Here is a 10,609-nt window from a genome sequence, read left to right as displayed (position 1 = left end):
ACAGGCATAATTCAATCTGAATGCCCCGAAGACAAATTAAAAATATATATATATGTTTTTCAGTATAAATGACAGTCCTCAAGATACTGAAGGAAAATTACTAGATAAGTAATAAATAAGGGTAGTTTGAGACACTGCAGGTCAATATAACATGCCAACCAAAACCATGGTATCTGAATTTACTATGGATATAAATTAATATGTGTCTCTTTGTATGTTTGTACGTTTTCAGTTTGCGCAAGGTAAATGTCCATATTTTGACTTTTTCATGTACTGTATAGTCCAGAATATGACTAAGAGAGTCATAAGTCACAAATAGTTACAGAATGATAGCTAAAAAACGCCAGTTAAATATGTTGTAATAACAGACCTACAAGAAAGTCAGCATTTAACTGTACACAGAATGCTATTGCAAACAGAAATAATAATACAAAATTAAGTTATTTAAATAGGTCTTACGAATACAGAAGTTAAAAGTAACATGTTAGAAATGGAATTAGAGCCAAATTTAGAAATAGGAATCCGAGGCAACCACAAACATTCGGTGAAGGTTTCTTACATATTGATAAATAGATAACCAGATACTCCAGGAAATTAACGATGTGCTCATTTGGAAGCTATGAGTTCCACAATGAAGAGTTTTTAAATCCCTAGAAATAGATCCCTAAATACAATGTGTAGGTAAGAAATTAACTATTGATCAGTTCAATCTGGATTCGGGAACAGTTCTTCTGAACCTGTACTGGTGTAGATTGGACTTCAATAGGAGGAAGTGACACAATAAAGACATGAGCCGCGCAGGAGGACAGTCTTAGTGCCCACGCAGGTTCTTAGTTGGGGAAATCATTGACTGGACACATTTTTTGAAAATGTGCTTTCCTGAAGTACCTGGACATCATTATTGAGATCAATGAAAAGGCTTATTTTCCAAAGATTAAATACATTCATTAACTACAATAATGTAGTGAAATGTATATAAATAGTAATAATACAAATCGATCAAATATAACTTGCATTTTCTTGTAAGAAATTAGGAATAGGAGAAAGAACAGCTGTTGGGATGCAGTGCGATGTTATCCAAAATTGAAAGCGGTTGAGAAAGGAGAGTTTGTTCTGTGTGAGACAAATGTACTGCCACGAGAGACTCTGATGGTGATTGACTGGAATATGAGGGAAAATAATGAAGTTACTACAGGTATAACTAAAGGTGTAACATAACTAATTTAATGAAACATAGTCATGGCAAGTTATAAAACTGTTTGGAAATAGTCCTTTCACAAACAGAAATACCCTATCAATTAGGAAGAGGGGGGCAGGGGGCAAGGGCCGTATGTGCTCCTCTGCTCCCCCTGTTCGCCTGAGCAGACAAGCAGCCTGAGATGAGAGAGAGAGAGAGAGAGAGAGAGAGAGAGAGAGAGAGAGAGAAGTCAGAGACAAGGCAGAGACTGTAAGTACGTGTAAGGGTTCATAACTTATTACAAACAGAGCAAGAGTGTAATGAATGGTAATTTACACTGCTTGTATTAATAATGATAATAATATTGATGTTGATACAGACGAATACATCACATACTAGATGACAACCGCATAAAACTAATAATAATGAAAATAGGAATAATAGGAGTATGGAAATAATTTCAAATTATGGTTTATTGGTAAAAAATGAATTGAGAAACAAAGATTAATAACTGCCATCATTTACCCAACTACTATTAACTATGGTGTTGAAGGAGCTGCTGTAATAGTTATTGTAATGTTCTCAGGTATTTAAGTTAGATAAAAGGACAAAGATAAGCACATTGTTTTGAAACTTTGACAACTCCACACAAAAAGAGTATCTACACTAGGAAGTAAAGCTGATTCAATAAACACAGGAGATATGATGCTGCTGACGACAGCTGAGTGCTGTACTGAAATAATTTGATAAATGAGATAAATTGGAATCAAGATTATTATTATTTTGAATTGTCCCTTTACTAGAAACCTTATAGATTGTGCGAATGTCAACTAATGTGATAGAGATGCCTTTTATAAGGACGATCTCTGATGTTGTGTGAACCACACATTGTGTCTTCAGACTGATTTATTCCACATGGCAGATATGCATATTATGAATCGTGTCCTGAAGGAACCGATGTCTGACCCATATGGAGAAGATGCTGGTGTTCTTGTTGAGACACAGTAGGCCGAGGGCGCGGCTTTAAAGACAGCCTCACAGCAACTTGAACAGACCAATGCTGAGGTCCACTACGCTGAAGTGATGCTTGACTCAGTGGAGAAATAAGTTAAAATACTATAATTAAAGGTTTTCCAGATTATAGGAATCTACAATATATTGTGAAACTGCTCAGATGACGTCCGCAGTAGCACATATTCTTCTATTGATAGTTTAATTTATAATGTACTATTAGTGGAGATGTCACATTATTCAAATGAATAGAATGACAGCCATGAAGTCAGAATCAGTCCATTCCCTTCACTTAAGATTTGTACAATGTATAATGTTTATAAATCAAAAAGCAACAAATATATGTACAATACAGTTTACAAACTGAATTTGTAAAAAATAATGTTTTGCTGACTTTTGTATTCTCTTTGAAGCAACAAAATGTATGTGTTATGTATGTCGTAACTAGGGTTTGACTTTTATGACCTGGGGCTGGATGAAATTTAATTTGAGATGCACTGTAAAAGCTCCAGGAAATTGCAACTGGCCACTGCACCTTCCATAAGAGAGCTCAAACATTTGCTAATGCATTGGTTGCCTCACAGGCACTCTTTCCCTGGTTTGCCCATGTGGCGCATGGTGTTGGCCACACGGGCAAAGGGGGGATGTGTGCATCAGTCTTTTAAATTGGTTTGCCCCAGGTTTTATAGTAACAGCTTAGCAATATTGTAGAACTTGCCACATTTGTCAAGCTCATAATCCTGCAATATGCAAATAGATTGTGTTCAAAAGCTTAAATGTTGTGGATATGAATATATACTTGTAATAATATATAGGTGTTCTAAATGGGTTGAAGCCTATCCCGTAGGAAGGCTGAAGTAGTAAAAGTAGCAAAAATACAGTTAAGGGATGTTATATGTAGATTTCGCATTCCAGGGAAATTTCCAGTGATAGGAACACTCACTTCACTGGGACAATAGTGCAGGAACTATGCAAAGCCCTGCGAGGTAAACAACATTTTCACTGCCCCATCAGGCTCAGTCAGCTGGAGCAGTGGAGAAACAAAATGGGATATTAAAGAATAAGCTGTCTAATATATGCAAACAAACAGGACTCAAACGTCCAGATCCCCTTCCTATAGTCCTAATGACAATGAAATCGTCAGCAAATTGAGAAAAACAGGTCTTTCTCTGTGTGAGATTATTATGGGATGACTTATGAGACTCTCCATCACTCCTCCATTGTCTGTAAGGGAAATGGACATCCACTTGATGGATGATGCTCTGTTGTCTTTTTGTATGGGACTAACACGTGCTTTCTAAGCTGTCCATTCACAGATGAAAGCCGCCCAGACTGAACCATCCCAGCAGGTTTACCACCCCTTCCAGCAAGGTGACTGTGTATATCAAAGCACACAAGAGAAAGTCCTCCCAACAGCCCAGGTGGACAGGGCCCTACCAGGTGCTCCTGACCACCCACACAGCTGTGAAGTGCCTAGGAACGACGACATGGATCCACTCCTCACACTGCAAACTTGCCAATCGAGGCGAACAGCACAACCCTGGTGGAGAACAGAGGGATAAAGGAATTGTTCTTCCACATCAGATTTGACATTACTGTATGTATGCAGGCCCTTGTAATTGCTTTTCCAATACTGCCAACTGGTTATTGATGATTGATTTCACATTGTGGTACGAGTATCGAGTGAAATGAGTGCTATCCACCTCAACAACACAGCGATAACATGGAGCCGGCAGGTGATCCAGGTCACAATAGAGGTCAAGCAGTGGGAGGAGGAAGACGTGGTGGTCAAAGGTGTAGCGTAAGGTACACTTATAAAATTCAATTAAAGAAGTGAATTTATAGTATCACCTTATCACGAATCCTGGAATCTTGTAGAACTCAATTTCTGTAATAATTGGACGCAGACACCAATTCCAAAGATATAAATTGTCAAATTTATTCAAAAACAAAGACTAAATGTAGCACTACACTAATTATACAAAAGGGAAAAACTAATTAAAATTCAACTCTAGATCAACAAATCAAAGACAAATCACTTCCGTGACCAAATCAAAGACCATGGGATCGCATATGATAACACACAAATCATTAAACAAAAAAGGTTATAAACACATTGACTACAATACCGGTTAGTAAGACGAAGGTGAGTCTCTCATTAGTATTGTTAGTCAGACATTCAATAACTATGCAGGTTAGTATTTATGTCAGGTAACTTCTCGTTATATATATATCAGTCTCATTAACGTTTAGGTGGAGAGAAAGATCCTATCATTACTTGTTACCACAATTTCCCTTAACTGATTATTATTCAATGATTAAGGATAGGCAGGGCCACCTATAATCTGGTGTCTATTAACTTGTGTCAATTTCAGACTAAACAGTTAAACAGGAATGAGAAGATATTTCTCGGCGTTGACAGATTTTATTTCTAAAATTATCAACAAAACAGTTGAATGCAACACACATTTATATTTAAGAAAACTAAATGATATTACACATTCTAGAGTTATGAATCACAGATTAACATTTCTAATTGATTTCTCAAATGTCATGAATCACAAACTCCAAACTGTTAAACTTATGTGAACTTCGTCGCAGAGAGGCCTCTCTGGCTTCGGGCTCAGATAACAGCACACGGCACGAGGTCCGTGTGGTTTGGAACAAAGGCAGTCCGGTTCGGCTTTGTCCAAGAACTTCCACTCAGTCGATGCACCTGGAAGTTGGGGTTTCGCGAATGTAGAGTCTTTTCCAAACAGATTTTCCACTGGTTTGAAGGCTCCAAGGTTGTGCACAAAATCTTCTTTGTAAGCAGGGTTCCACCGTAGTTACTTGAAGACAAAGTCTTTGAGGAAAGCAGGGCCCTGTTCGTTCCAAGGGTCAAGTTTCTTAAGACTCAAATAGCTATTTAAATGACTTTCGTATTCAGTCGACTTAGTCAATTGTCCAGCTGGATGGCTGGGCACAGGCGGGCAGCGCAGTCTGTAAAGTTCTTTATTTAATAAAGTCCTTTAAAAGAATTCTTCGTACGGCTCAATCTCCTTCTCCCAGTTTAACCCTTCTGTTGCTGGTAAAGACTTAGTTGGTTTCTGGTTCCGGTTCTGGCAACAGAGATACAAGTTGAGCTGTGGCAGCGAGTTACTGGTTTAGGTGAGAGAGAGAGAGAGATGCCGTGCGTTACCCTTTATACGCCTGTCAGATCAATAGGTGATTGGTTCTTTAGTTTGTGAGATTGGATTTCGGCTTCAGCCCCCAGTGTCCTATTGGAGGGGGGCTTGATGTATGACTGATGTCAATCCATGCCATCTTTTGGAAATGCCGGTTGGCACGGGTTCGTAGCTCTGTGTCGGGATTTCGGCTCTCGTCCATTTCAAAGAGTTTTTATTTCCTACAGGCCCCCTTCCCCAGACATCTCACAGCAGGGATTCCAAGCTATTTGGCCCATTCTTGGTGCCATCCTCCCAAGACTGTCACTTTGATGTAAACCAGTTCACATGCTGATGAGTTAAGGAAATCTGATAAATTTGGGGGGGAGAGGTCTTCTTTAGATCAGTGCTTCAGCTCAGAGCTAAAATGCTCTTATCAGAATACACCCAACATAACGCTACACTGGTTAATTCTGTTCTGGGAAAACCACAATCCTGCAGGTTTAATAAGTCTCTCTACACATCAGTCCCTGAGTACCTTCAACCAATGGTCATTTTGACCAATTAAGCCCAAGAATTGAGTCAATTAAGTTGTCATGGACTACCCAGTGAAGACGTGAACTAACGACTAGGTCACACTGTGAGCTCACCAGAGCAGACATTACACTGAGCTCACTGTGAGCTCACTTAGCGCTTTTCCAGCGACATGGTGCCGGTGCTGGAGCCGGAGCTGCTGCTCGGCCTGGGATCCAGCTGATCTTTTTTGAACCGGCCCGCTTTTCCACCGGTTTTGACGTCACTGGATGTGGGCGTTCCCAAGCATGGAGTAGAAGTGGAGAAACACAGCAATTGTAATCAGCACCGAGGCGACTGCGTCTTTAAACCCCATTTAACATCACAATCAAACTCATTCCGCGTCTATGGCAAATCGTAACCCTAATGTTACAAATGTTCCCTAAACACCTATTTTGCAGGATCAATAAAAAATTATTAGGATTTTTTAAACTTTTACTGACACACATAGTTAATAGCAATGTGTTATAACTTTACCGAAAATAATAATCTGTATATCTTTAATTGTTTAGACGTTATTAAGATATAATGCATCTTTCACATAGGGAACATTTGTAACATGTTAGGAAAAACAAACAAATGATTTGAAAATATTCATAATTACAGCATACAATTTGTCAGGCTTCATAACAATGGTATTTATAACATACTCTGTAAAAATCAAGCAAATAGCATTTGTGGTTCACGAGAAAATATGTATATATAATCAAAGCTATCAGACTATAGCAGCCGGTGTATGAAGACACATACGATTATACAGCATTATTTGGCAGCTTCGCAAGACCTAATTTTAAACGTTGTTGGTAAGTTAGATAATTAGTGGGGACCCGCTATTTGCAGTTCTTCCCCTCCATAATTGCTAAAATAAATTTTATTGACCCTACCACTGCATAGGGCACATCTGTAACATGAACGCTACTGAATGGCACATACATTGAAAACTACGGAGAACTGAGACAAATCCACTTTACACTTCATAAATAATCTTAAAACGTTTCCAACCAAGGCAACACCCACTTGAAATACGTTCATTCTCATTTTTGGTAAACAAAAAGAGAGATTGTTACATATGTTCCCTATGATGCATCTACAGAGAGAGAGAGACAGACAGACACTAACTCTCTCTCTCTCTCTCTCAGCTGGGAGTGTGTGGGAGGGGTCTGCAGTGAGCGGGAGTGCTGCTGAGAGCTCTGTCCTTTGGCTGCGTTTTTTTGTTGCTTTACTTTTTTCAGTTTGTTTATTTTGTCTTCTGTTTTCAGTGCTTTTCTTATTGTGGGGGAACAGGGGAGGGGAGGGGGGAGTACCGGTAGTTCTTCCCGGGTCGGGGGGTCGGACCCCCTGAATGCGTCTTTTGAAAAACTGACCCGACGCCATGGAGTCAAGATCGCTCCGGTGCAGTTCTGCCCCCTAGAGCAGTGTGTGTTAGCGGTTGGGGAGGTAGCAGGGTGTGAAAATATCAAGTCTGCTGCCATTGTTATCTTCTTAAAAACCACTGATCTGCTCAATCAGCTAGTGGCTAATGGCACAGTGTTAGACGACACTTTCACCCCGGTGTTGCCGCTCGCTGCTCCTGCCCGGAAGGTAACGCTGTCTAACGTCCCTCCGTTCATCCGCACCGGCTCGGGCAGCTGATGTCCGGCATTAAGAGGGTCCCGCTGGGCTGCAAAGCCCCGCAACTGAAACACGTCGTGTCCTTCCGAAGGCAGCTGTATATGATCCTCAATAACATCAATGAGGATCTTAATGTCTCCGAAGTTGGATCTCTCTTGCTGCCACCACCACGAAGATTGCTCTTTAGTAATGTTGGAAAGTCAAAGACAGCAACCGTCAGGGTTCTTGCATATGACGTATTCGTGCTGCACCTCTCTGCAAGGATCCAGGACAGTTTGTCAATGTAAACTCCAGTGCCTGGGAATATTTCCACCTAAAAGACAATGGTAAATAAAAAACAAGTTTATCCCCAAACTATTCTTATATTATGTTAAGTGGAATACATTATCAGTAAGGCTGTGATTTTGTTACAGAAATGTGTTATTAAAGACCACAGTATGTCTCAATTCTAAGTTTATTAATTTACAGACATAATAAAGTCAGTGAATCTGTGACACCCATAATTCAATTACATTCTTATTATCAACTATAACTATGAATATAACTGATAATGTAGCATCATTAGATTGTTTACAACCAATATTTGTTTTCAATATATATATTTTTACCTTGTCTTTGTAATATTGTAGACCAAGAGTGTTATACCTGTTTTGGTGATTCTTTGTCAGATTCAGAACAATTTGCTGTGGGGCTGTCAGAACCACTTGATGGTGACACACTTTTGTCTTCATTGCTGATAAATGTGGCTTTTGTTACAATTTTTTTCAGATTGTCCAAAAGGTCTGGAATCTCTGGAGAAAAAAACCTTAGTATTAAATGATAATCATTTCTAGTAATATATTTAATGCAAAGTGAAAACAAAACCATCAATGCCTGCAATTATACTTGAGAGACTTGCTCTATGTTATTGGCAAACTGACCTTTTTGTGGGTCATTAACATTAGCTACGAAAAAAATAAAAAAGATAAAATACAAGAATTTCCAGGTCTAATGTAATGCATATAGTCATTAATGTAGGATTATGAAGTTATGTTGAAAAACTTTATTTAATAATCAGTATTATTAAACTATTAGACAGTGCACATTAAGAGTCTGTATTGTGGTTCTAGATTACTTCAGTATGATCAACTATAATACATTACTCTGGAATCTAAATTACTGAAGAATAACATTTATCAAGGTAAGGAATTATTTGCTATAAATAAAAAAACTTACCATCAACCATACGGTTTCGAAGACATTGGTTTTCATTTTTAAGTCTTGTGTTTTCCTTTTCGAGCTGCTTAACGTTTTGCTGTAGCTCAACTTCACTGGACTCTTTAAATGTCTGTAGAATATGACGGGATCTAATTCTTGAAGCTCCATCGGTTTTCTTTCTTATTTTGTGCTGTATTCAGAGAGGAAAAGAGTTTAAAATGAAAATATATATATATATATGAATATGATTAAAAAAAAACAATCCTGCAATACATTTATTTAATATTTGCAGTAATTATCTCACCGGTAACTGTGGTTCATCAAGGTCACTATCATCTGAAATTTGAAGTTTTTTGTTTGGTTTAGGTACTCTCTTCATTTTAGGACAGGGCATTTTTGTTAGGTCATTAAGTTTTCTTCTTAGTTCGCCTTCTTTTCCTAAAATAAAAATAAAATAAATAAAACCCTGCATTATGTCCACAGATATTTGGGGATTATATTTATTTGTCATAAAAATACTGTGCTTTGACCATACAAATTAAGATGAACAGCCAACACTGAATCAAAACTGAAGTTAAATTATATCTGGTTTAATTTATTTTGTGATTTGGGGGATTTTATTGTAAAGCACAACACACAATAAATCGTTCTTACAAATGCCAGTCAAGTATGACGAGTTTTTAGCGCCCTCACCACCACCTACCATGTTATAAGAGTATGTTAGACGTACAACACATTAATAACTTAAACATTCATTTCAAATATACTGTGATTGTATATATCAAATAGCATGTAAAGACTTTAATGTTTTTTTTTTTTAAATAAACATTGTTACCAGTCATAATGATCTGCGCTTCATGGACAGGCCATCCACCTTTTGGAGGTTTGTTCGTGTCTCTCCACTCTGCTCTGAAGTTTCGAGTCGTCTCTTCGTCATCATCAGCAATGCTGAATAAATCAAAATTGCGAAAGCAAGCAGTGGGAATCACGCTGTAAGAGTCTTTGTCGACCCCGCTTTCCCACTTCACCAACGCGTGCATCACCGCCATACTACCTTCACCTTCTCGTCCGTTTTTCCCCCGACAAGTCACGGCACAAAAAACAGTCCCGCTCTGCATTCTGGTACTTGGCGTTCTTAATAACACCAACAGGGTGTAATCGCATAGACCACTCGAGTATAAAGTACTACATATCCCATCTGTTACAGTTTTTTTTCTTCTTCTGAAACTGCAAGCGCACTACATAAAGTTTGGCAAATGAAGAAATTTGGATGATGAGTTTACAATCTTATAAACAGTATTTAAGTAAACCTAGATATGCAATTCCAAAAAGATCAGCATCGAGATGGAGAAACAGGATACAAAAATAATAATACAATGTTTATACTTTTTGTATTTTAATTACAGTATGTAATTATTGCCTTTTGATTTACATTTACAGAAAAAGAACGGCGGCAAACGTGGACTACCCAACAAGAAGCAACAAAGTTACTAAAATATCAGATTCTCAGGTAAGCTTCATGCAGCCATACATGTATAATTATAAAATCAATCCAAAAAATAGACCTTGTTTACCCTACAACTGATTTGAGTGTTAATTCTATTTAAGATATAAAAAAATATTTTATTTTCTGAACTAATAATCTGTGAACATTCTATTATCTCTATAATTTTAATTAATACATTTATTTTATTATTGGTGGAACATTATGTTTTTCAGCTCAGATGATTTCACGTACCATCAATTTTTCTGTTAATAAATGTGCAAAAACAAATCAGATGGATAGGCCCCTACATATGAACATTAAGTTAAAGGCCTAGAGTGAGTGTTCTTCACTTCCAGTCATGGCGGGCCACAATCCAGCTCTTTGTAACTCATCAACAACCAAAGACCT

The sequence above is a fragment of the Amia ocellicauda genome, unplaced genomic scaffold (assembly GCF_036373705.1).
Source record: "Amia ocellicauda isolate fAmiCal2 unplaced genomic scaffold, fAmiCal2.hap1 HAP1_SCAFFOLD_26, whole genome shotgun sequence".
NCBI classification, from domain to species: domain Eukaryota; kingdom Metazoa; phylum Chordata; class Actinopteri; order Amiiformes; family Amiidae; genus Amia; species Amia ocellicauda.
This window is presented reverse-complemented; position numbering follows the sequence as displayed.